Source organism: Panicum hallii, chromosome 1 (assembly GCF_002211085.1).
Source record: "Panicum hallii strain FIL2 chromosome 1, PHallii_v3.1, whole genome shotgun sequence".
NCBI classification, from domain to species: domain Eukaryota; kingdom Viridiplantae; phylum Streptophyta; class Magnoliopsida; order Poales; family Poaceae; genus Panicum; species Panicum hallii.
The window spans coordinates 16,143,342-16,169,623 of NC_038042.1; positions in this window are offsets into that span (position 1 = coordinate 16,143,342).

The window sequence follows — 26,282 nt, forward strand, 5'->3', positions numbered from 1 at the left end:
ATGTTATAGTACCCTCTTCTTCGGTATTCTTGCACCTTGATCCTATACGTGATACAAAACAAAAGAGGGGATGAGAAAGCATAGAAGTAGTAGAGCTAGAATATAGAAATGAGAGGAAACTCTTACATAATAAATGCACTGATAAGGGACTTGTCTAGGGCGTCTAGATGGTATAGAAACCAAAGACTCACAAACTTGATTTTACATCAGCGAGCCCCCGATATAAATCGTTATGTTTAACCTGAGCTGCGAACATTACGTCTCCATCTGTAGAGGCCTTCAAGTACCATTTATGCAACTCACACATTCTTGTTGGTAGCATCTCCACCAACTCTGGCCACATAAGAGGTTCACCCAATACAAATGGTTTTCTTCCTTCCCCTAGGTGATTCGGGATTGGAACCTCCCCTCGGGGTTGAGCTTTTATGAGATTCGTTTCCACCACAAACTCGGCTGTAGCTTCATCCTCTTTTGAAAGCGCTTTTGGTGGAGGTATTGATTGTTTGGGTTGTTCTCCGAGCTGGGGGATTTGGTTGTACCAACGATTACTCTTGTTCTGATAAGATTTTGTGATTGAGCGTTCTTAGTCTGATAGTGTTTCTTTCTCGCTTGGTTGGCACATCTTTACGAAAAACTTCTGCCCGTTTGGATCCACTAGTTGCTTCAGCTCAGGCTTCCTCGATGAAGTGATTGATAACCGCCTTTCTCACGTGCGCATTCAATTCCTCGTTAGTCATTTGTATGCTAACTTCAAAGGTTGAGGCTTCTCTTTCTTCTTAGTTGGGTTCTTCTTCACCTTAGGAGGTGGCGGTGGAGGGACCCAAGCCTTTGCGTTCTTCTTCACCTTAGGAGGTTGCGGACTCATGCTGGGGTCCCTTTGAGCGGCTCGTGATGGCGGATCCATCCTAGGATCCCTTTGTGGAGATGATGGTGGCAGATGCATGCTGGGGCCCCTCTGTGCGGGTGGTGACAGCGGACCCATGTTATTTGGTGACGTTGGCGATCTTGGCCTTGGGTTCTGAGGTGATGCTACGGAATCTGTGGTTCTTTGCGGAAATCTTATGTAGCGCTTGTTCCAACAGATCCAAGTGTGGAGGGCATGTTGTAGTTTCTCTTCTCCATCGCCTCCAAGGATCTCGAGGTCGAGGTCTTCACATCCTTTCTCGACTCAGTCAACCATGACTCTAGCATACCCTTAAGGAATTAGCGCGCCATGAATTGTCCCACCTTGGACAGGTACTTCAGCAATACCGTGAGCCACTACTTTGATCTTTTTCCTTTGCTAATAAAGAAGCTCGTAGGGGGTCCTCACGGTGATGTCGTCCACGGGGTAATGTTGTTGGTTGTCCACAACCATTTCAGTTTTGTCTGCAGCTGGGTGCTCTGTGGAAGCGCTGGTGCTACAGCGTTGAGAGCCGGGGCTGCTCTCCATATTAGGAGCTAATAGAGCTTCTTGTAGTCATTGGCTAGCTGCCATTGCACCTTCAATCGAAGCTACTCGTTCTTCAAGGCCACGCATCTTCTCTTCCTGTTCAGCCTTCCATCAGCTTCGGCTTCAATAAATGTCGATATCTCCAGTGAAGCCATGCTTCCATGGAATTACACGCATGCCTCGGACAAGTCCTGTGTGTTCTGGTGTTCCAAGAGCGTATGTCAGCTCATCTTTCTCTCTGTCAGGCTTCAAAGTGCCTTCGTCAACGGCCTTTAGTGCCGTTTCGAGCCTATCGGCCGCTTCTCTTATTTGATCACTAGTCATGAACGATCCATCTTCCATGTTTCGTGTGCCTCCATGAGCATAGAAGAAATACTTTGCCCGCAATGGCCAGTTGAAAGTCGCCGGTATGATTCCTCCTGCAATCAGGTCTTCTTCCATCTTCTGCCATTTTGGAATCACAGATGAAGAACCTCCCTGCCCAAGATGAAGGAAGTGCTTCTTCTTGCTCACATTCTCTTTGTTCCGTATTGTTCGCTCCTCGCTATCCTCAGACAACTTGTACTACACGAATTGTGACACCCTAGGTGTCAAAATTGTAACACATTAGGAAAGAATGTGTAATGTATGTGTTCAATTGAGTGAAATTGAGTGAATGTGTGGACATAAGGATTTATGTGTAATTTTTCAAAAATATGAGTCCTTTTATGCAAAATATTTGAATTACAAAGGTAACTTTTAAATTTTACTAGGGGTTAAAGTGTAAAAATAATAGTCATCATTGCATTACATAAAACTTGCAATTAAGTCCAAAAATACATGAAATTTACCCTAATAAGGAGAAAAACTTTATAAAGTTTGAATTAAGTCCAAGGTTTTAAAATAAAGTTCTATCCTTTGAGTTTTTGAATTTGAACCCTAAATCAAGGTTGTAGATTTTGAAAGGTTCTACAATTCTTATTTTGACCAATTTCTCATTTGGGATATAAAACAGTGAGAAAATCTTGTTTTACATCGGAGATCGTGGAATTTTTGAAATGTGCACATGAGCCCCTGGTGCCCCCCCTCTTCTTCCTCTGCTTCCCCCTCTGCCGCGCAGCAGCGCTGCCACTGGCCACCGTGCCGCACCGCCCGAGGGCCCCCTACCTCTCCTAGCCTCCACGCGTCGCCCCCGAGCTTGCCCACCGCCCTAGCCCCTTCCTGCTGGCCTTCCCCGAGCGTGCCACGCCGCTCCGCCGTCCGACCGAGCCGCCACGTCGCCATTGCCGTGGCCAGCACCCTAGCAGCCTATAAAGCTCTCTCTTTTCTTGCCCAGGAGCTTCATGAGCTCACTCTTGTGCTATTTCACCACTTCATAAGCGCAGAGCAAGATCACAACCTCGGATCCACCATCGCCGTCCGTTTTTCGTCTCCAGCGAGCTCTACTCACCGTGGGCAGCCGCCGTGTGCCCGCCCCTGTTGAAATTGATCCCCGAGCAAGCTTCCTCATCGCCTACTGGTACTCCCCGAACCTACTCCGACGCCAATCCCCCACTAGATCACCCTACCGACGCTCGCCGTCGAGGTTCTTCTCCGCCACCATTCGGCTCACCGCCCATCCGCCGCTCCCGTCGTTCCCCGCCCTCGACAAGTATACCACCCAAACCATATCACCCCGGAACAGCTCATAGACCACACCCCCACCCCTCTCCGATCTCCAGCACGCTGGAACACCACCGCCGTAGTCGAGCTCCATCGCCGCCACCTCGTGTCATCGTCGTTCCACCCCCTCCGGTCGACCCCGACCTTCACATCACCTCCAGCAAGGTCCGCTCTAGCCCCCTGATCCTTCTTGGCCGGTTCCCCCTTGCCGCTGGCGACCACAGTCGCCGGAATTCGGCCGGCGAGTCTCGGCTCTTCTTCCCCGGCGAGCCAAGGACTCGATTGCAATAATCTAAATCTTTCTGAGGGCCTAGCTGCAAGATTCCAGTCCTTCCCTTCAATTCAAATCCCTAATTTTTAAATCCCTAGTTTTGTTTGAATCCTTGTACTAAACCCTGCAACTTTTGTGTTATGATCATAAGCTGAATCTATTTATTTTATGCTGTAGTTTAAATAGTAGAAAGTGAGTGCTTTAATTAGATCTTTTGATTCATAGATGTTCTATAGTTTAAATTTGAAACATAAAATGTATGTCACATAAATAGCTTTGTGTAAAATTTGTAGACCCAGAACTGTTGTCTAACTAGGATGTTTAAATGTTCTTGCTTTATGTTGATGAAAGCTTTAAGATTTCTTCAAGGATGAATCTTTTAGTTTTTGTAGCTGAACATTTTACCTTAGCTTCGTTTCAGCATGTGTAACCCATGGTAAAAGTTTGAGAACCAGTAGCATAGGTTAGACTAAGATATAAATTTAAGCTTAGATTCAAAGATAATTCATGAATAATAGTTCTGGTCTATGAAAATTTATGAACTTAAATTAGAATGTTACTTAAATAATAGTTCTGGTCTTGTGTAGAACTTCTGATATAAATAGATCTTAATATCACAATGCTGTTTTTGTTTATTTTATAGCAGAATTGCTATAAGGATAAAAATCTTGGTAAAATCACAGTAGAATAGATTCAGATCAACCTTTTTCCAGTAAAATTTCTATCCTTAGGTTTGCAGTAGATCAAACTAGAAAAATAGTTCATAATCTAAATGTTGTTTGATTGAATTAATTATTCTTATTGCTATCCTGCATGAAATATTCTAAAAAAATTTATGATAAGCTTATTTCAATTAGACCTATTGATACTAACTTTTGTAATATTAATAATCACTCCTGACTCAGGGTTTGAATATTGGATCAAAAATAGAGGTTTTTAATAATAATAACCCTTTTTCCTAAAAAGACCATTAATCTAATTGATAAAGTAAACTAATAATGTTTAAGAGAATTGGTTAGATAAATTAGGATCTTTTTCAATGCTACTTAATGTAATTAGCTTAGTTGTTTAGAGTAACTCAACATGTCATTTAATGCAATTAGGTAATTATGTTTATACTTGATAAATGATTGCCCAATATGAGAATAGATGATCTGTTCGCTAAATAGAATGTTTGGTTATTAGATTGCAACTTTATCGTAAAATGAAATGGAAGTGTATGCATTTCCTCAACTGTGATGTTTGCATATCATATAGACTCGACAACTCTCACTGACGGAGATTACCAGCTGATCCCGGAACCAGAAGAAGAAATTTCTGAAGACCCCGGGAACGTCACCAGAGATCTAACAGAAGCCCAGAACCCCGGTTTGGAAACTTTTAGTGTTGACATCTCTGACCCCAGCCCCACTAGCGAAGGCAAGCCCCGGGCATAAACCGCTACAATTTATATATTCATGTATTTCTACTTGTGCATTTAAGTTTCCAGGAAATTGTATTGAAACCTTAGTTGCATATTCCTAGGAACCTATGTATTGAATACTAGAACGTGAGTCTGACTAGCTGTTAAGCTAATAGGACCGGTAGAAGTCGAGTGATTCTCTGTCACTCGTGAGCTTTATAGGAGTTGCAATGTTTACATTCCTGCAACCACTATAAGGATGACGGACGGGGTTGTGATTATGATTCTTGACCTTGGCAAAAACCCCGTCTATGTTGATGAAAATTTGATAAGGTCGCAGTGTGTGGTAGCGGTGGTTAAGCGTTTTAAAGTACTAGCCACATGCCACGAAATATGGTAAGCGGTAAGCCTAGTAACCGACCGGCCCAAGGAGTGGACATACCCCCACCACTCGTAATTTGGTTTTTCGCACACGCACCAACGTGCGGGAGTACGTTCCACAGCGGATGAGAGTATGTCCTACAGTCACACACACTGTAGGAGTACGTTTCGCACAGCGGACAGGAGTACGGTCATGTAGTCGCGCTACAGGCGTACGTCCTGCATATTGAATGTGCGTATGGTCCTACAGTCGCTTGTGGTGGCACTGATCCACGAGTTAGAATGAGAGGCAAACGGTTGCTTCGGAACAATCGTTGGATGTTCCAAGCGTGTGAGTTAGGTTTACCCATGCAAGGCTGAAATTGGATTCAGGAATCGTCCGTTTCTTGCGGAGATTGAGACTGCTTAATCCCTTTGCCACATAGAGTAATAAGAGCAACCGTATGATGATCAAAGATGATGTTTGTTTAAAAAGTTCTACCATGCTTGAGTAGTTATAGTTGCTTACCTAGAATGAATAATCAACTAGAATCTGAAAGCTAAAATTTGAAATTAAGGATCTACCTTTTTGTGCTTTTCAGCAAAAGATAAACCCAGAACGTTTCACAAAGTCTGCATAGTCTAGCTACATGGCTAAGAATACCATAAAATGGGTAAGTCTTGGTGAGTATTAGAATGCTCACACTTGCAAATTTAACTATGTTTCAGGTAATCCCCCTGAGGACTCTGCTCTGCCTGTACCCTGGCCCTATGCTCTTTCTGATGGTTGGTCCGTGGAGTGGGATCCGTCCCCGGCCAACATAGGTCCCTCCGAGTGATGTTGAGCTTGGGCTTAGCTCAATATCCGTTCCATGATGCCTGGTAGTGTCATGTTTTATTTTTCACTACAGATGCTCTAACTTCGAATAGTTTTGTATAAATTCGTACTAGTTAGGTCTTGCTACTATATATGTTTGAATACTAATGTAATATTATGCCTGTGATGTAAAATTATCGGTGATTGTATCTCTGGACTCGCCTTCGTGCGAGGTACCTTGTTTTGATCCTGAGTTAGGTGGTTTTATCGGGACTTTATCCGACAGACCACGAGGTTACACCGTTTGAAGTGCGATTGAGTCCTTACTGCCTTCCGAGAAAGGATCAGCGCACTTGAGCTGGTGTAATTCAGGTTGGTTCTGCCACAACTGGTATTAGAGCTAACAAGTGTACCGGGGATATGGGTAACCTTAAAAATGCTTTTAAGTATAAAATTTGACCGACAAAGTATTTTACAAAACTACATTGGTTTTGTTAAGGATTGTGCTTAGTACGTAAAGCTCTAGGGTGATGTTTAATAAGGGAGTTAGAGGTGGCTGTAGTATATATATATATAACTCTAACTTCCAGCATTATCTTTTCATTAAAATTTAAATTTATGCACAATCAACTTTACATTTTGTAATGACACCTTTGACGATGAGGTAAGAAGGTAAGGATTCTCAGCTAACTGGGGAGTTAGCCTTCCCGTCGGTGATGTGAACCGAACGCTTTTTCTCAAGCAGTGGCCTACTAGAGATGCTGCCAATATATCAACTTCGGTTGGTTATATTGGGAGTATATGGTTAGGCACAGGGTATGGTGATCGCTGTTCATACCCCCGCATTTTGCGGTACCCCCGTGAATACGTTGTTTCGATAATGTATGTTAACGTTGTCTGTACGGCGGTAATGGTACAGATGCTGTTTCTATAGTGAACAGTAATGATTAGGAACGCTTTCAAGACATGCTGGCATGAAAGGTTCATTGGATATATATATTGTGGTTTTCTGCAGGTACGCTAACCACGAATCGATAGGTTCTGAACGGTTAGGATTTGTCGACTAGATATTATAGGGAGAGACGTATCTATATTATGCCACCGTAATTAACCACGTAAGACCCAGATTACTGGGCAGTTATTTTTGATTTGTGAGGATGTAGTACGTTCATGCATCTTTGAACTATTGTTCGTAAATTAGAATTTGTGCTTATGTTGTCATAAGGATATCTAGAGTATGGTTATTCACAAGTGCAATCTTGTACAATCTTGAAATGGTCGTGTGGACAGTTATAGGGTTAGTATCTGGGCATCTTTTGTTTCATACTCAAGATCTATAATATCCATCTAATGTCCAATCTTTGCTGTTACCAGAATCAGATGTCTTGTTCCCTTTATCTTGTGAGTTCTCCGCCGGATAGACACTATGATGCAATCCAGCAATTTCATGAGCTTGACTCACATTTTTCCACAGCCTTCTTCAAACTTTAGGAAATTTATATCCTATCTAACATTTGAATCCTTTTGATTCAGATGGCAGATGTTTAGAGGATCTATTGGGATGCTGAGGGATATGCTCACACTGACTGCCTGTACCGGGAAGGGTTTCCGAGAATTCTGTGGGATACACTTTGTATTTATCACTACCCGGATCCACCCCACTATAAGGGTCGTGAGTTTACTGAGGTCGGAGTCCCTCGATGCTGTGCCACTGTCACTGTTTCCCAACATCCTACCCTTGAGTGGCAATCTATTGAGATAGAGGTTGTCGGATATCATCTCGTGGATGCTTTTGAAGTAGCAGCCCTCAAGGCTATCACCACCTTTTGTGAACAACATCCGAATGAGGTAGCAGCTTACACCATTGGACTGTTTCCGGTAGTTTTTGCATATGATGCTGAGTGGATCTTCAGAACAAATTATCTAGGACATTTAGTTGGAGATCTCGCCGAAGAGACCCTCAGGGCAGTGATTAGGTATATGAACGCTCAGTACCGCCTCCAGTCACTTAAGCAAAGGTGTATGGACGATATGGTGAATCTGGCCCAGGATTTTCATAGGGACCTTACCCCGAAAGACGACCAGATCCATTCGCTTGGTCAAGGAATTGTTGGGAGAGATACTACTATTGGGCATTTGGAAGTGCAGATCTTGGAGAGTGATGCTCAAATTCTCCAGCGCAACACCGTAATCGACTTTTTGCAGGAACAAGTCCATGACTTGAATCAAGAATTAGGTGACGCCCTTGGACATATTGAGATGCTCCAAGAACAGAAAATGCCTCCTTTTGTGCTGAATGAACTAGAAGAAGAAGAGGAAGATTCACAAGAAGACCTCGAGGAAATTGAAGGCGTGTCTGAGATAGATTCAGAACATGGAGATCTAGAGCCCAACCCTCAGAATTATGACTCTTCCTTTGGGAGTGCGTCGTCTGTGGGCAATTTAGATGACTTTTAGGCAAGATGGTGTAGCTGTTGTTAGGTTCCTAAGGTGTAGCATGTGTAAATAGGAGGGATGTAATATGACCACTAGGATAAAACCACTTGTTGTAACATCGTGGCCTATAGAAGTCGAACTCTAGTTGTTTATGTATTTTAGAGACTACCAGAATTATGTACTATATGGTGACCACCGGTTGGGTTTTACAATCATCATCCTTATCCAATTTCTCCTTATCATCTATGACTGTTGAGTTGATTTGCTGAGATAGACGCAAATTGTATACATTTCTCAACCTCATTGTGTATGCTCATCATCGTTCTTGTGCTGTTTTGATGTGTTGTACCATACATCATACCTCGGATAATGGAAACAAGCATAACTTGTTGTAATGGACATCTTCCATGTTTTTCAGATGGTTGGCGCTACGCGTGGAACCCTAGAAGGTTTAAGGCCAGATCAGGCTAGCAGTTCTCAACAACCGCCACCACCACCATCAAATCTAGCAGAGGTTATGGCACGACAGACTGAGCTTCTCAATCTGCTAGTGCAGGCACAACAGAACCAGCATCGCCAACAACCACGAGGAGGTCGTGATGACCTCAACCCTCAAGTGGCAAGCTATCAAGATTTCTTCAGTACCTAGCCCCCATTGTTCAGTAAAGTGGAAGAACCTCTTGATGCTGATGCATGGCTCTGTACTATTGAATCGAAGTTCGCCCTTCTTACTATACCTTATGCGAACTCGAGTAAAGCTCACTTCGCTGCTCAACAACTTCATGGCACTGCCCGCATTTGGTGGGATAACCATTGTGCCATGCAACCCGCTGGCCATGTTATCTCCTGGGAGGAATTTCGGACTGCCTTCAGGGCACACCATATCCCTGAAGGACTGATGGAGCAGAAGCTGAATGAATTTCTAGCACTCACACAAGGCACCCGCACTGTACTCCAATATGCACAGACTTTTAATCATTTGTGCCAGTACGTGGGGTATCACGCGGATAATGATGCCAAGAAGCAGGAGCGTTTCCGTCGTGGTCTCAACACAAAGCTCAAGGAACACCTGAACCTGGTTAAGGCTAATACTTTCAGTGAACTTGTGAATATGGCTTTGACCCAGGAAGACTGTATCACGGCACATCGTGCCGAGAAGAAACGGAAGACTCCTACCGGACCCTCGAGTGTTCAGCCACCGAGGTATCGAGTTGTTCCGAATGCGCAATTCAGAGCGCCGCAGTGGAATGCCCCACTTGGCAGATTGGTTTTCCGCCCACCTTAGCAGCAAGGAGGGTATCGACCTCCGGTGCCCCCGCGACCACCACAACAGTTGGGCCCCAGGCCAAATGTTCAGTAATTTCAGCAAGGAAGCAACACTAATCGTTGTTTCAATTGTGGGAGTGCAGATCACTTTATCAAGGATTGTCCTCAACCCAGGAAGCCTTTTCAAGGGCAGAGTTTTAATCAAAACAACCAGGGCAAGGGCAAGAAGCGAGTAATGCAAGTCCGGCAAGGGCGAGTCAACTTCACCACCCTTGCAGAACTTCCTGAGTTTTAATCCAGGAAGCCTTTTCAAGGGCAGAGTTTTAATCAAAACAACCAGGGCAAGGGCAAGAAGCGAGTAATGCAAGTCCGGCAAGGGCGAGTCAACTTCACTACCCTTGCAGAACTTCCTGAAGGAGCCCCTATAATGACGGGTACATTTTCTATCAACTATAAACCCCTTATTATCCTATTTGATTTCGGTGCAACCCATAGCTTCATTAGTGACAAGTGTGGTGCTCGAGTGGGACTTGATTCTTATCAAACCAAGGGGTTGTATATGATTTCTACCCCTGAGGGAAAGATTAGTTCCAATCAACTGATTAAAGGTGTGCTAATATAATTGGGTAGTAAGGTAATAAAAACTGATTTGGTTTTACTCCATTTAGAGGGTATGGATATCATACTTGGGATGGATTGGATGACAAAATATAAGGTGTTGTTAGATATCTCTTCCCGAGTTATTGAGATTGACTCACCATATGGCGGAGCCACTACTCTCTATCTACCCCAACAAGAGTATCTCTACTCTTGTGTCTATGCAACCACAGACATTAAATTAGAAGATATTCCTATAGTCTGTGAGTATCCCGAGGTCTTTCCGGACGATCTGCCCGGAATGCCACCAGATCGAGACATCGAGTTCGTTATTGAGCTCCAACCTGGTACAGCCCCTATTTCCAAGAGACTGTATCGCATGCTGCCTAATGAACTGGTTGAGCTAAAGATACAGCTTCAAGATCTTCTTGATAAGGGTTTCATACGCCCAAGTGCTTCAGCTTGGGGGTGCCCCGCCCTATTTATAAAGAAAAAGGACAATAGCTTAAGGCTATGTGTTGATTATCGTCTACTCAATGCGGTCACTATCAAAAATAAGTACCCTCTTCCCCGCATTGATATCTTGTTTGATCAACTAGCTGGAGCCAAGGTCTTCTCTAAGATTGATCTACACTCTGGTTATCATCAGATAAAAATCAAGCCTAATGATGTTCCAAAAATGGCTTTCTCGACCAGATATGGACTTTATGAATATCTGGTTATATCTTTTGAACTCACTAATGCACCAGCATACTTCATGTATCTTATGAATTCAGTCTTCATGCCGGAGCTTGATAAATTCGTCGTAGTTTTCATCGACGATATTCTGATATACTCTAAGACTGAAGAAGATCATGCTGATCATTTACGTGTCATTCTTCAACGACTACGTGATCACCGCCTTTACGCTAAATTCTCTAAATGCAAGTTCTGGCTTGATATTGTGAAATTTCTAGGACATACCATCTACAGTAAAGGCATATCGGTTGATCCAACTAAAGTTCAAGAAGTTATGGATTGGAAGTCTCCAACTTCAGTTCATCAAATCCGTAGCTTTCTTGGATTGGCAAGATATTATCGAACGATTCATTCCAGACTTCTCCAAGATAGCCAAGCCTATAACTGAGCTACTCAAGTAGGAGATTAAATTCCATTGGAATGATAAGTGCGAAGAAGCATTTCATACACTGAGAAAACTTCTAACCACTGCTCCAGTATTGGCCCAGCCAGATAATACCGAGCCTTTTGATGTCTATTGCGATGCTTTCAGAACCGGACTTGCTTGTGTGCTTATGCAAAACAACCGGGTCATTGCTTATGCTTCCAGAGCACTCCGGAATCATGAACAAAATTATCCAACTCATGATCTTGAGTTAGCAACTGTTATTCATGCTCTCAAGACATGGAGACATCATCTTATGGGCACCAAGTGTAGTATTTATACTGACCATAAGAGCCTCAAATACATCTTTACTCAAGCTGACCTAAATATGAGGCAAAGGCGTTGGTTAGAATTGATCAAGGATTACAATCTTGAGGTACACTACCATCCCGGCAAAGCTAATGTAGTTGCGGATGCACTAAGGCGCAAGGCACATTGTCATTGCTTATCCATAGAAATTTTCAGTGAAACTCTCTGCTATCAGATAAGGAAACTCAATCTAGAGATTATTCCTCAAGATAGTCTGAATCTCATATCTATTGAATCTACTCTTCAAGATAATATCATCATGTTGCAATTGCATGATGAAGGTATCAAAATTATCAAACAGAAACTATCTCAGGGAGATGCAAAATATAGATATTTCCACACTGATCATCAAAGAGTTCTACAGTTCAACAATCGTATTGTTGTACCTAAGAACCGTCAACTTCATAAACAAATCCTTGATGAAGCACATCTATCCAAATTTTCCATTCATCCTGGTAGTACTAAAATGTATGAAGACCTTAGGCGAAATCTTTGGTGGACCAGGATGAAGAGGGAAATTTCTAAGTATGTAATCTGAATGTAATACCTGCTAGAGAGTCAAGGCCAGTCATCTGAAAGTATTAGGTACACTCTAACCACTACCTATTCCATCTTGGAAGTGGGTAGACATCAGTATAGATTTCATCGTTGGTCTTCCCAACACATCTCAGAAGCATGACTCCATTTGGGTAATCATTGATGGACTCACCAAAATAGCACACTTTCTTCCCGTGCATACAACTTATACTGCTAAGAAGTATGCCGAAGTCTATCTTGATCAAATTATTCGTCTACATGGTGTTCCTAAGACAACCATTTCTGATCGAGGAGCACAATTCATTGCACGCTTCTGGGAGCAGTTGCAAGCATCTCTCGGAACCAAGCTGATTTGAAGCTCTGCATACCATCCACAAACTGATGGACAAACCGAGCGAGTTAATCAGATTCTTGAAGACATGCTCCGAGCTTGTGTCATTCACTATGGTACAAACTGGGACAAATGTCTGGCCTTGGCCGAGTTTTCTTATAACAACATTTATCAGTCCAGTCTTCAAATGGTTCCATTTGAGGCGTTATACGGTCGAAGATGTCAAACTCCTTTGAGTTGGTTTGAGACCGGCGAACGCAAAATCTTCGGACCAGACTTAGTTACCGAAGCTGAAAATAAAGTCAAGCTTATCCAAGCCAACCTTAAGGCAGCACAGTCTAGACAGAAAAATTATGCAGACCAAAGGAGAAAACCATTACAATTCCAAGTAGGAGATTATGTCTATCTTCGAGTATCTCCTACTAAGGGTGTTCAACGTTTCGGCATAAAAGGAAAGTTAGCACCTCGATATATTGGACCTTTTGAGATCATCGAAGCCTGTGGCCAGTGGCTTACAGAATCTGTCTTCCTTCTCAGTTGGCCGCCATTCATGATGTCTTCCATATATCACAACTCAAGAAGTGTATCAAAGTGCCTACTGAGGTCCTTGAATCCCAAACCATCGAAATCGAGCCTGATCTATCTTATGCCGAACGACCCATTCAAATTCTTGATGCCAAGGAGAGAATCACTAGGAGGAAGAACATCAAGCTGTACAAAATCTTGTGGGACCACCATACTGTAGAAGAAGCCACCTAGGAAACTGAAGAGTATCTTCGGAAAAACTTCCCCGATTTTCTTAAGATTCGTTAGGTATCTACTTTCCAAATCTACCATTCTTGTAATCTCGGGATGAGATTCCTTTTAGGGGGAAGGTTGTGACACCCTAGGTGTCAAAATTGTAACACATTAGGAAAGAATATGTAATGTATGTATTGAATTGAGTGAAATTTAGTGAATGTGTGGAAATAAGGACTTATGTGTAATTTTTCAAAAATATGAGTCCTTTGATGCAAAATATTTGAATTACAAAGGTAACTTTTAAATTTTACTAGGGGTTAAAGTGTAAAAATAATAGTCATCATTGCATTACATAAAACTTGCAATTAAGTCCAAAAATACATGAAATTTACCCTAATAAGGACAAAAACTTTATAAAGTTTGAATTAAGTCCAAGGTTTTAAAATAAAGTACTATCCTTTGAGTTTTTGAATTTGAACCCTAAATCAAGGTTGTAGGTTTTGAAAGGTTCTACAATTCTTATTTTTACGATTTTCCCATTTGGGATATAAAACAGTGAGAAAATCTTGTTTTACATCGGAGACCCTGGAATTTCTGAAATGTGCACATCAGCCCCTAGCGCCCCGCCTTCTTCTTCCTCTGCTTCCCCTCTGCTGCGCAGCAGCGCTGCCGCTAGCCGCCATGCCACGCTGCCCGAGGCCCCCCACCTCTCCTAGCCTCCACGCGTCGCCCCCGAGCTTGCCCACCGCCCTAGCCCATTCCTGCTAGCCTTCCCCGAGCATGCCACGCTGCTCCGCCGTCCGACCGAGCCGCCACCTCGCCGTTGCCTTGGCCAGCACCCTAGCAGCCTATAAAGCTCTCTCTTTTCTTGCCCACGAGATTCCTGAGCTCACTCTTGTGCTATTTCACCACTTCATAAGAGCAGAGCAAGATCACAGCCCCGGATCCACCATCGCCGCCCGTTCTTAGTCTCCGGCGAGCTCTGCTCACCGTGGGCAGCCGCCGTCAGCCTGCCCCTATTCAAATTGATCCCCGAGCAAGCTTCCTCATCGCCTACCGGTGCTCCTCGAACCTATCCCGACACCAATTCCCCACTAGATTGCCCTACCGACGCTCGCCGTCGAGGTTCTTCTCCGCCGCCGTTCGGCTCACCGCCGATCCGCCACTCCCGTCGTTCCCCGCCCTCGACAAGTATACCACCCGAACCACATCACCCCGGCGCAGCTTGTAGACCACACCCCCACCCCTCTCCGATCTCCAGCACGTCGGAACACCGCCGCCGTAGTCGAGCTCCATCGCCGCCACCTCGGGTCATCATCGTTCCACCCCCTCCGGTCAACCCCGACCTTCACATCACCCCCAGCAAGGTCCGCTCTAGCCCCCAGATCCTTCCTGGCCGGTTCCCCCTCGCCGTCGGCAACCACAGTCGCCGGAATTCGGTCAGCGAGTCTCGGCTCTTCTTCCCCGACGAGCCAGGGACTCGATTGCAATAATCTAAATCTTTCTGATGGCCTGGCTGCAAGATTCCAGTCCCTCCCTTCAATTCAAATCCCTGATGTTTGAAAATTTGTAAGAAATGGTAGAAAATTTATAAAAATGTGAAACTTGTTTTGTTTGAATTATTGTACTAAACCCTACAACTTTTGTGTTATGATCATAAGCTGAATCTATTTATTTTATGTTGTAGATTAAATAGTAGAAAGTGAGTGCTTTAATTAGATCTTTTGATTCATAGATGTTCTATAGTTGAAATTTGAAACATAGAATGTATGTCACATAAATAGCTTTGTGTAAAATTTGTAGACCCAGAACTGTTGTCTAACTAGGATGTTTAAATGTTCTTGCTTTATGTTGATGAAAGATTTAAGATTTATTTAAGGATGAATCTGTTAGTGTTTGTAGCTGAACATTTTACCTTAGCTTTGTTTCAACATGTGTAACCGATGGCAAAACTTTGAGGACCAGTAGCATAGGTTAGACTAAGATATAAATTTAAGCTTAGATTCAAATAGAATTTATGAATAATAGTTGTGGTTTATGAAAATTTATGAAATTAAATTAGAGTGTTAATTTTGACTAGTGTAATATGTTCACAAAATTTCAGCACAAGATCTTGTGTAGAACGTCTGATATAAATAGATCTTAATATCACAATGCTGTTTTTGTTTATTTTACAGCATAATTGCTATAAGGATTAAAATCGTGGTAAAATACTACTAGATTAGGTTCAGATCAGCCTTTTTCCAGTAAAATTTCTATCCTTAGTTTTGCAGTAGATCAAACTAGAAAAATAGTTCATGATCTAAATGTTCTTTGATTGAATTAATTATTCTGATTGCTATGCTGCATGAAATGTTCTAAAACATTTATGATAAGCTTATTTCAATTAGACCTATTGATACTAATTTTTTTAATATTAATAATCACTCCTGACTTAGGGTTTGAATATTGGATCAAAAATAGAGGTTTTTAATAATAATAACCCTTTTTCCTAAAAAGACCATTAATCTAATTGATAAAGTAAACTAATAATGTTTAAGGGAATTGGCTAGATAAATTAGGATCTTTTCCAATGCTACTTAATGTAATTAGCTTAGTTGTTTAGAGTAACTCAACATGTCATTTAATGCAATTAGGTAATTATGTTTATACTCGATAAATGATTGCCCAATATGAGAATAGATGATATGTTCGCTAAATAGAATGTTTGTTTATTAGATTGCAATTTTATCATGAAATAAAATGGAAGTGTATGCATTTCGTCAACTATGATGTTTGCATATCATATAGACCGAATAACTCTCACTGACGGAGATTACCAGCTGATCCCGGAACTAGAAGAAGGAATTTCTAAAGACCCCGGGAACGTCACCAGAGATCTAACAGAAGCCCTGAACCCCGGTTCAGAAACTTTTAGTGTTGACATCTCTGACCCCAGCCCCACCAGCGAAGGCAAGCCCCGGGCATAAACCGCTGCAATTTATATATTCATGTATATCTACTTGTGCATTTAAGTTTCCAGGAAATTATATTGAAACCTTAGTTGCATATTCCTAGGAACCTATGTATTGAATACTAGAACCTGAGTCCGACTAGCTGTTAAGCTAATAGGACCGGTAGAAGTCGAGTGATTCCCTGTCACTCGCGAACTTTATAGGAGTTGCAATGTTTACATTCCTGCAACCACTATAAGGATGACGGACGGGGTTGTGATTATGATTCTTGACCTTGGCAAACACCCCGTCTGTGTTGATGAAAATTTGATAAGGTCGCAGTGTGTGGTAGCGGTGGTTAAGCATTTCAAAGTACGAGCCACATGCCACGAAATATGGTAAGCAGTAAGCCTAGTAACCGATCGGCCCGAGGATTGGACATACCCCCACCACTCGTAATTTGGTTTTTCACACACGCACCGATGTGCGGGAGTACATTCCGCAGCGGATGAGAGTACATCCTACAGTCACACACACTGTAGGAGTACGTTTCGCACAGCGGACAGGATTACAGTCATGTAGTCGCGCTACAGGTGTCTGTCCTGCACATTGAATATGCATATGGTCCTACAGTCGTTTGTGGTGGCACTGATCCACGAGTCGGAATGAGAGGCAAACGGTTGCTTCGGAACAATCGTTGGATGTTCCAAGCGTGTGAGTTAGGTTTACCCTTGCAAGGCTGAAATTCGATGCAGGAATCGTCCGTTTCTCGCGGAGATTGAGACTGCTTAATCCCTTTGCCACATAGAGTAATAAGAGCAACCGTATGATGATCAAAGATAATGTTTGTTTAAAAAGTTCTACCATGCTTGAGTAGTTATAGTTGCTTACCTAGAATGAATATTAACTAGAATCTGAAAGCTAAAATTTGAAATTAAGGATCTACTTTTTGGTGCTTTTCAGCAAAAGATAAACCCAGAACGTTCCACAAAGCCTGCATAGTCTAGCTACATGGCTAAGTATACCATGAAACGGGTAAGCATTGCTGAGTACTGGAATGCTCAGACTTGCAAATTTAACTATGTTTCAGGTAATCCCCTGAGGACTCTGCTCTGCCTGTGCCCTGGCCCTATGCACTTTCTGATGGTTGGTCCGTGGAGTGGGATCCTTCCCCGGCCAACACAGGTCCCTCCGAGTGATGTTGAGCTTGGGCTTAGCTCAATATCCGTTCCGTGACGCCTGGTAGTGTCGTGTTTTATTTTCCGCTGCAGATACTCTAACTTCGAACAGTTTTGTATAAATTCATACTAGTTAGGTCTTGCTACTATATATGTTTGAATACTAATATAATATTATGCCTGTGATGTAAAATTGTCGGTGATTGTATCTCTGGACTTGCCTTCGTGCGAGGTACCTTGTTTTGATCCTGAGTTAGGTGGTTTTATCGGGACTTTACCCGACAGACCACGGGGTTACACCGTTTGAAGTGTGGTTGAGTCCTTACTGCCTTCCGAGAAAGGATCAATGCACTTGAGCCGGTGTAATTCAGGTTGGTTCTGCCACACGAATTCATCCCAAAAAGAATGTTGCTTCTTGAAGTTTTTCTCAAAGTCTGGCGTGGGGCCCTTTTTGATGTAGTCCTTATTCAAGTTTTTCTTGAACGTCTAGAAAGCAATAGCCATCTTCTTCATGACCCATTTCTTGAAAACTTCCTCTTTGTTAGCTGGAAAATTGAAGTGTTGTTTCACCTCTCTCCATAACATTTACTTCTTTGTGTCGGGGACGACATCTGCATCACTATAAGTGGTTTTGTTTTTCTTCCATAGATTGTAGCTAATGGGGATGTTTTCCCTGAGATAATATCCACATTGATTGACCACTGTCCTATCAATACCCTTAGGACCCTTTGGTTCACCGTCTGAGCCTCATTTCTGTTTTGGCTTTCTTGATCCAGATGCCTAGAAAAATATCTATTAATACACGCATTTCATTTCTAGAGAATTCATATATATATGCATGAATTCCATATACCTCGGCTTCAACCTGTTCCTCAGCAATTTGTAGCTGCTCAGCATCACCAACGCCAGCATTGTTGAGATATTTGCTGCCGTCATCCTCGGGTGCATATCATCTTCGAGGGACGGTGGGTGCTGGGTTCCTTCACGAATTATATTATGAAGGAACTCCTTATCATCATCACTAAGTCTCATTTCGATTCCGGCGAACAAAATATATCTTCTAGAAATATAATAAAAATAATGAAATTAATCAAATCATATTTATACAATTTTCTTCCATTTCTACAATAAATATATGAAGTTGTACATCACATATATTTATATAATTTTCTACTATTCTCTACAATTTTCAACAAATTTTCTACATTTTTTAAGCTGCCTAAAATTTTTTCTACATTTTCCCAAATTAGGTACAATTTTTTTCACATTTTTCTACAATTTTATGCCATATTTACAAAAAAGTTAAAGAAAGAAATAAAAAAGCTGATGTAGTGTTGACGTCAGCTGCGGCGGGGTGGGCACGCGGGGGCCGGGGCAGGCGGCGGAGTGGACGCGTGCCGGCAGTGCTGAAGCCCGGTGAGGTGAGGCGACGATGGGTGAGGAGGGGCTGGTGCGGCGGCTTGGAGGAGGTCACAGCGCGGTGGCCGGGGACAGGCAGTACGGCAGCCGATGGGGCGGGGGAGGGGGGGGGAGGTGGGGGACGAGGCGCGCGAGGGAGGACATGACGCGGCACTGGTGGACAACGACGCGGGGCTGGCCAGGCAGTTGGTTGGGGCGCGGGCGCCGGGCCAAAATGCCATCGGGGATGACAACGACATACGCTAGCGGCCTGCGGCGGGTGCAGTGCTGAGGCGGAGCGACGTCGTGTGGTGGCATGGCGGGCGGGAGTGTGGCCGGCTAGAAGCGTAGCGGTGGCGGCATGCGGGCAGGAGGCAGAGCGTCGAGGAGGGAGGAGAAACGGCGGTCAGCGATGGAGATGAGCAGGAGATCGAAATGCCGATCGACGCTAAGTTTTGGCCCTTATATTGGGTGGCAAGTTTAGTACCGGGCCGTAACTTTGCCTGATACTAAACTGCGTCGAGCAGTTTAGTACCGGGCAAGGCTTAGGTCCACTACTAAACAACCAAATTCTTATTTCTATCATGTTTTCTTTTATAGCTATTTTAGATGTTTTTAATTTGTGATAAATTAACTAAAGGCATAAAGAATGCAAATATATAATATTTCGATCATGCAAAATTATAGTATTGTACACTTACATCCCTTGGTCACATGAAATATATTTCTATGCAGTTAATTGAGTCCAAATTATCTTTGATAAGTGTTTTAAATGTGTTTTGTGTGTAATAAATTAAATATAGGCACAAGAAATGCCTATGTATAACATTTTGACCATGCAAAAATAAAATATTGTACTTTACATCATTTGGTCACAATAAAAATATAGTTTTATGCAGTTAATTCAACATGTTGAGTCCAAATGTCTGAATTCAACATATTGGGTCCAACGTTATTCGAGAGGTAGTACCACAACATACATACATTACTATGTAATATAACATAATGGTTACACAAAACTACTCATCATTATTTAATAGAACATTGATAATTTTCCTTTTGACGAACGTCCCTTGGTTGTGATCATGGCGTAAGTAAGGTGCGTCCTCTTTGGATAACAGGATGCTGCGGTCAACATCGACTGAGAATGGAGGACGGTCATCAAACTGCTCAAAGTCTTCTAACTTTTCCAATGTGTCCTCAACTCCAATGATTTTTCTTTTTTCTAGAAGAACTATGTGGCGCTTTGGCTCATCGTTGGACTTGGCATGATTTTTCTTAGGTTTGTTTGACATGTCCTTCACATAGAACACATGTGTTACATCCTTGGCTAGGACAAATGGTTCATCTTTATATCCAATCTTTTTGAAATCCACTATTGTCATCCCATACCGGTTTATCGTTATGCCTCCTCCAGCTTGGTTCACCCATTGGCAGCGAAACAAAGGAATCTTCAACGGTCGATAGTCTAGTTCCCATATCTCCTCTACAAAACCATAGTAACTATCCTTTTTTTCATCATTGCCTATTGCATCTATACGCACATCACTATTTTGGTTCATGCTCTTCTCATCTTGGGCTCTCGTGTAGAATGTATATCCATTTATCTCGTACCCTTGGTATTGCATGATTGTGATCGATGGTTCCTAGCCAGCCGTTGAAGTTGTTCATCAATCATGTCGTCACCGATGAATTTTCATTTGAGCCAAACAGCAAAGCTATCTATGTGATGACGTGTAATCCAATCCTCAGACTTCCCTAGGTTTTCAGATCATACAATATTAGTGTGCTCATCCATATATGGTGCCACAAGGGATGAATTTTGTAGAACCGTAAAGCTTGCTTTGCAGATTTCATTGTCAAGGATATGCATATTAGATTTCTTCGCTCGTGTGCCCTTTCACTTCAATCTCCCTTTATGGCATGACATGGGGACACCGATCGACTAAGATCATTAATAAAGTCAACACAAAACTCAATGATCTCCTCTGTTCCGAAGCCATTGGCGATACATCATTCTGGACTAGAACGATTGCGAACGTCCTTCTTTAGGTCTGCCATGTACCTCTCAAAAGGGAACATATTGTGTAGGAATATAGGGTCTAGAATATTTATTTCTTTTACAATGTGAATGAGGAGATGTGTCAAATATTAAAGAGCGATGGTGGAAACACCATCTCAAAGCTGACAAGACATTGGACCACGTCATTCTGTAGCTTTATGAGCTTATTTGGATTGATTGCCTTCTACAAAATTTCAATGAGGAAGGCACATAGCTTCACGATGGCCAATCTTACATTCTCCGGTAGAATACCCCTCAATGCAACCGGAAGCAATTGTGTCATCAGGACGTGGCAGTCATGAGACTTTAAGTTTGTGAACTTCTTCTCTTTCATGTTTATTCTTCCCTGAATATTCGTGGAGTATTCGAACGGTACCTTCATACTGTTCAAACAATCTAACATGCTTTCTTTCTCCTTTTTGCTGAGAGTGTAGCTAGAGGAGGCAAGTAGTGTTGTCCATTGTCTCTCTTTTCGGAATGTAGGTGTTTTCGTTGTTTCATTTGTTTCAGGTCATGTGACACCCTAGGTGTCAATTTGTATCACAATAGGTATGAAATGTAATGCATGTGTTGATTTGTATAAGGTTGGATGTATTTGTAGAAGTAAGACCCTATGTGTAATTTTATAAGAATATGAGTCCTTTTGTGCAAAATGCATGAGTTAAAAAAGTAATTTTCAAAAGTTACTAGGGGCCAAATTATAAGAATGCAAGTAATCATGACTTACCTGAAAACTTGCATTAAGGCCCAAAGTTATGTGTATAAATATTTCAACAAGGACAAATCTTTATAAAACTTAAAGTTAGTCCTAAGTTTCAAAATAAAGTTGCATACCTTGAGTTTTTGAATTCAAACCTTAAAGCAATGTTGTAGAGCCTGAAAAGTTACACATTTTCTATTTTGGTCATTTCCCCATTAGAACCCTGTATCAGTGGGAAATTTAGCTTTACTTTTAGGTCCTTGAAGATTTTGCAATTTGCAAACAGGTCCTTGGCGCCCTCAACCTTTCTTCCTCCTCTGGCAGGCCCTCTGTTTCCCCTGTTCCTGCGCCGCCGCCGCTATTCCTCGGGAATCAAGCCGGCAGTGCAGCCCCCTTGCTTCCCCCTCACTCCTAGGCGCCGCCCTAGCCCTGCCCTTTGCCCTAGCCCGCCCCCGTGGCCTTCCTCGCGCCCCCACGTGTCTGCCGCTGCCGCCCGAGCCGTGGCGTGGCCGACCTCTCCACGCCGCCGTGGTCCTTCGGCCTAGCGCCCCTCCCGCACTCTCTCCTCCCTATAAGTAGTTGCCCCGGGATCCCCTGAAGCTAATCCCTCATTCCTTTGTGCCTCTCCCTCGCCAGAGCACTGCATCCAGTGCCGCCCCGCCGCCACCCTACTGCCTTCCGCCGGCGACCATCTTCCCGGCCTCCCCAAGCCCGGCCAAACCCTCAAACGGGTATGTCGTGGTTCCCTCTCGCTCCCCACCCCCTTTCCCCTGCTACCCGAGCCATTCCCTTCGCCGGATTTGAGTTCAATCGAGCTTGCTCCGGCCGGCCATGGCAGGAGGACCTATCTGCGAGAATTCAGTTCTTTCCGAGGGTTTAAATGAAAGATCTTGGTTCCCTTCCCTTTCCAATGTGCTGAACTTTGAAAATTCCTAGGAAATCATAGAAAATTCAAAAAAATGTAAAACCAGTTGGACTTGAATCCTTATTTCAAACTCTATTACTTTTGTTTTATGACCATGTTATGAAAGTATATGGTTTGTACTGTGTTTAAAATAGAAGTAAATGGATGCTTATTATTTCATGTGAGTGGTATTTTTGACTTGTAAATTCAATAGAAAATTGTAGAAAATTCCAAAAATTGCAAAATCAGTTTTGTTGAAAACTAGATTTTAAACTCTACAACTTCTATTAAGTGAGTTTGATATGAAACCAAATATTTTTGAATCTATGTTAAATCTAAGATAAGAGAGAGTGTAATATCCATAACTCCTACATGTTAACTTTGTTGATCATGATTTTTGATATGCAATCTCCATAGATTAAGTATGAATTGATGTGGAATTTTCAAATCTAAGTTTGTTTTGTAATTTAAATTCTTTTAAGTTGATCAATTCAATTTGTTTTATAGTAGAATTAGCTAAGTCTTTTCAGTAAAGCTTATCTAATTAGATCTTTTAGTCAAAATCTTTTAAGTATGCAATAGAGCTGTGCTTAAATTTTCAAAACTTTGTAACTTTAATGATCCAAGCTTCACATTCAAATTTGAATTTAATTTTGAGTATTTTAATTCTTGTTCACAATTAAATCAATGTTATAGTCATGAGTTGAATGTTTATGATTCAAAGCTTAGGTTCCTTTTTGTACCATGCGTTCTTGAGTGTTAAACTTTTGGAGTGCAGCTTATTGTGAAATAAAATAAAAAGACTATGCATTCCTTAATTCTACATTCTTGCATATCATGTAGACCCGACTAGTCTCGCTGGAGGTGATTACAAGCTGATCGTGGACCAAGCCGTGGAAATTCCTACAGATCCCGGAACCAGAATGAGATTGTTTTGAAGACCCTAAGAACTTCATCAGGGAATTCTCGTGAAGGCCCGAACCAAAGTTCGGATGTTATTAACTTGACTAACCCCAGCCCCACCAGTAAAGGCAAGCCCCGGACATAACCTACTATTTTATTACACTGCAATCTATATCTATTTACGTATTCTATGCATTAAGTTCTTAGGAATTGCTTGAAACCCTAGATGCATGAATCCTAGGAACCAATGTATTGCACCTGAGGTCATATCGACTAGATGCTATGCTAATAGGACCGGTAGAAGTCGGGTGATTTCCTGTCACTCGCGCGATATAGGAATTGTAATGTTTACATTCCTGTTATCACTATAAGGATGCCGGACGGGAGTTTTGTGCGGTATCATGGTTGAGGTGATACCCCGTCTGTGTTGTTGAATTTTGATAAGGTCGCGGTGTGTGCCGATCGGGGTTAAGCATTTGAAAGTACTAACCACATGCCGCGAAATATGGTAAGCGGTAAGCCTAGTAACCAATCGGCCCGAGGAGTGGACATACCTCCCACCACTCGTCTTGCTTCTTCTGGTTACTTATGTTCGACTGAGGAAATACGTGTTGCAAGGGCAACCAGGAATACGGGTTTTGTAGTTGCGCTACAGACGTATGTCCTGCACGAGTGATGTGCGTATGTTCCTGCAGTCGCTTGTGGTGGCTCTGATCCACGAGTCGGAATGAAAGGTAAACGGTTGCTTCGAAACGACCCTTTGGTGTTTCAAGCGTGTGAGTTAGGTTTACCTTGCAAGGTTAAATTCGATTCAGAATCGTCCGCCTCTCACGATGATTGAGACTACTTAATCCCTTTATCACACAGAGTAACAAGAGCAACTAAATGATGAGTAATACTGATGGTTGAGATAAAGAGCTCTACCTTGCTTGCTTAGTTATAAGTGCTTATCTAGAATGGATAATCACATAGAACTTGAAAGCTAAAAGTTGAGGATAAGGATCTACTCTTAGTTGCTTTTCAGCTGAAACTAAACCCAGAACTATTATAAGCCTTCATAAGTCTAGTTATGGGCTAAAGTATACCCAATCCCGGGTAAGCCTTGCTGAGTATTAGTATACTCAGCCTTGCTAGTTATATATTTTGCAGGTAATGTCTTGAAGACCCTACTCTTCCCCTGCCTTGGCCCTGTGCTCTTACAGAAGGTTGGTCTGTGGAATGGAATCCGTCCCCGGCCAGCACTGGTGATATCGAGTGATGTCATGCCCGGGCTTAGCACGACATCCGTCTTAACGACGTGTTGTAATCATCGCGTATGTTTTCCGCTGCTAAAAACCATAGTTTTAACAGTTTGTAATCTTTTCTCTGAATTTGAAACTTCGTACCTCTTTTGGAAACCCTAGTAATGTAATTTTCTCTGTGATGTAAAATGTGATGGTGATTGTATCTCTGGACTCACCTTCGTGTGAGGTAACCTTATTTGATCCTGTGTATCGGTGGTTTATCGGGACGTTACCCGACAGGCCAAGGGATTATACCGTTTGAAGCACATTGGAGCCCTCTGGAGTGGACTCGCGTACTTGAGCCGGTATAATTCAGGTTGGTTTTGCCACAGGTCACACCTTGCTTCCATTGTATCTTTTCCTACCCATACGTACCTAGGAAACCTAGCACGTTCATGCAAAGATTCTTTGTTAGGTGCATCATGTCAATTGCATTGCGGACCTCCAAGACTTCCCAATAAGGTAGCTCCCACAATATAGACTTCTTCTTCCACATTGGTGCATGTCCGTTTTCGTCATTCGGAACTTGTTGGCTGCCACGGCCCTTTCCAAACACGACATGCACATCCTTTATCATCGAGAAAACATGCTTTCCGTCACGGAACATGGGCTTAGCATGAGTTTCTGGTTCCCCTTTAAAATGTTTCCCTTTTGATCTTAAGGGGTGGTTGAGGGGAAGAAATCGATGATGACCCATATACACGACCTTCCGATACTTTTTCAAATAAAAGCTGTCGATTTCATCTAGACAGGGGGTACAGGCCTGGTATCCCTTGTTCGACTATCCCGACAGGTTGCTAAGTGCAGGCCAATCATTGATGGTTACGAAAAGCAATGCTCGGAGGATGAAAGTCTCCTGTTTGTACTCATCCCAGACATGTACACCTTCTTGCTTCCACAATAGTAAAAGTTCATCAACCAACAGTCTTAGATACACGTCAATGTCGTTGCCAGGTTGTTTTGGGCCTTGGATAAGCACCAGCGTCATGATGTACTTCCGCTTCATGCATATGCCAAGAAGGAAGGTTGAACATACATATAGTCACAGGCCATGTACTGTGACTGCTGCCCCACTCGCCGAATGGATTCATTCCATCCGTACTTAAACCAAACCTTATGTTCCTTGCGTCCTTTTAAAAATTTGGGAATTCTCTATCCATATTTCTCCACTGGGACCCATCTGCAAGGTGTCTCAGCATCTGATCCTGCTTATGCTCTTCTTTGTGCCACCGCATCAACTTAGCGTGTGCCTTATTTCTGAACAAGCGCTTCAAATATGATATTATAGGGAAATACCACATAACTTTAGCGGGAATTTTTTTCTTGGCTGGCTCCCTGCTGACATCACCAGTACCATTTTGCCTGATCTTATACTGCTTTGCACCGCAAACAGGACAAGCATCCAGATTCTCATATTCATCGTCGCGATAGAGGATACAATCATTAGGATATGCGTGAATCTTCTGCACCTCCAATCCAAGAGGGCAAACAACCTTTTTTGCTTCTTATGTTGTCGAGGGAAATTTATTACCCTTGAGAAGCATGTTCTTTACGATTCCCAGTAGCTCCTCAAAGCCTTTATCGATAACACCATTTGTTGCCTTCCACTGCAGCAATTC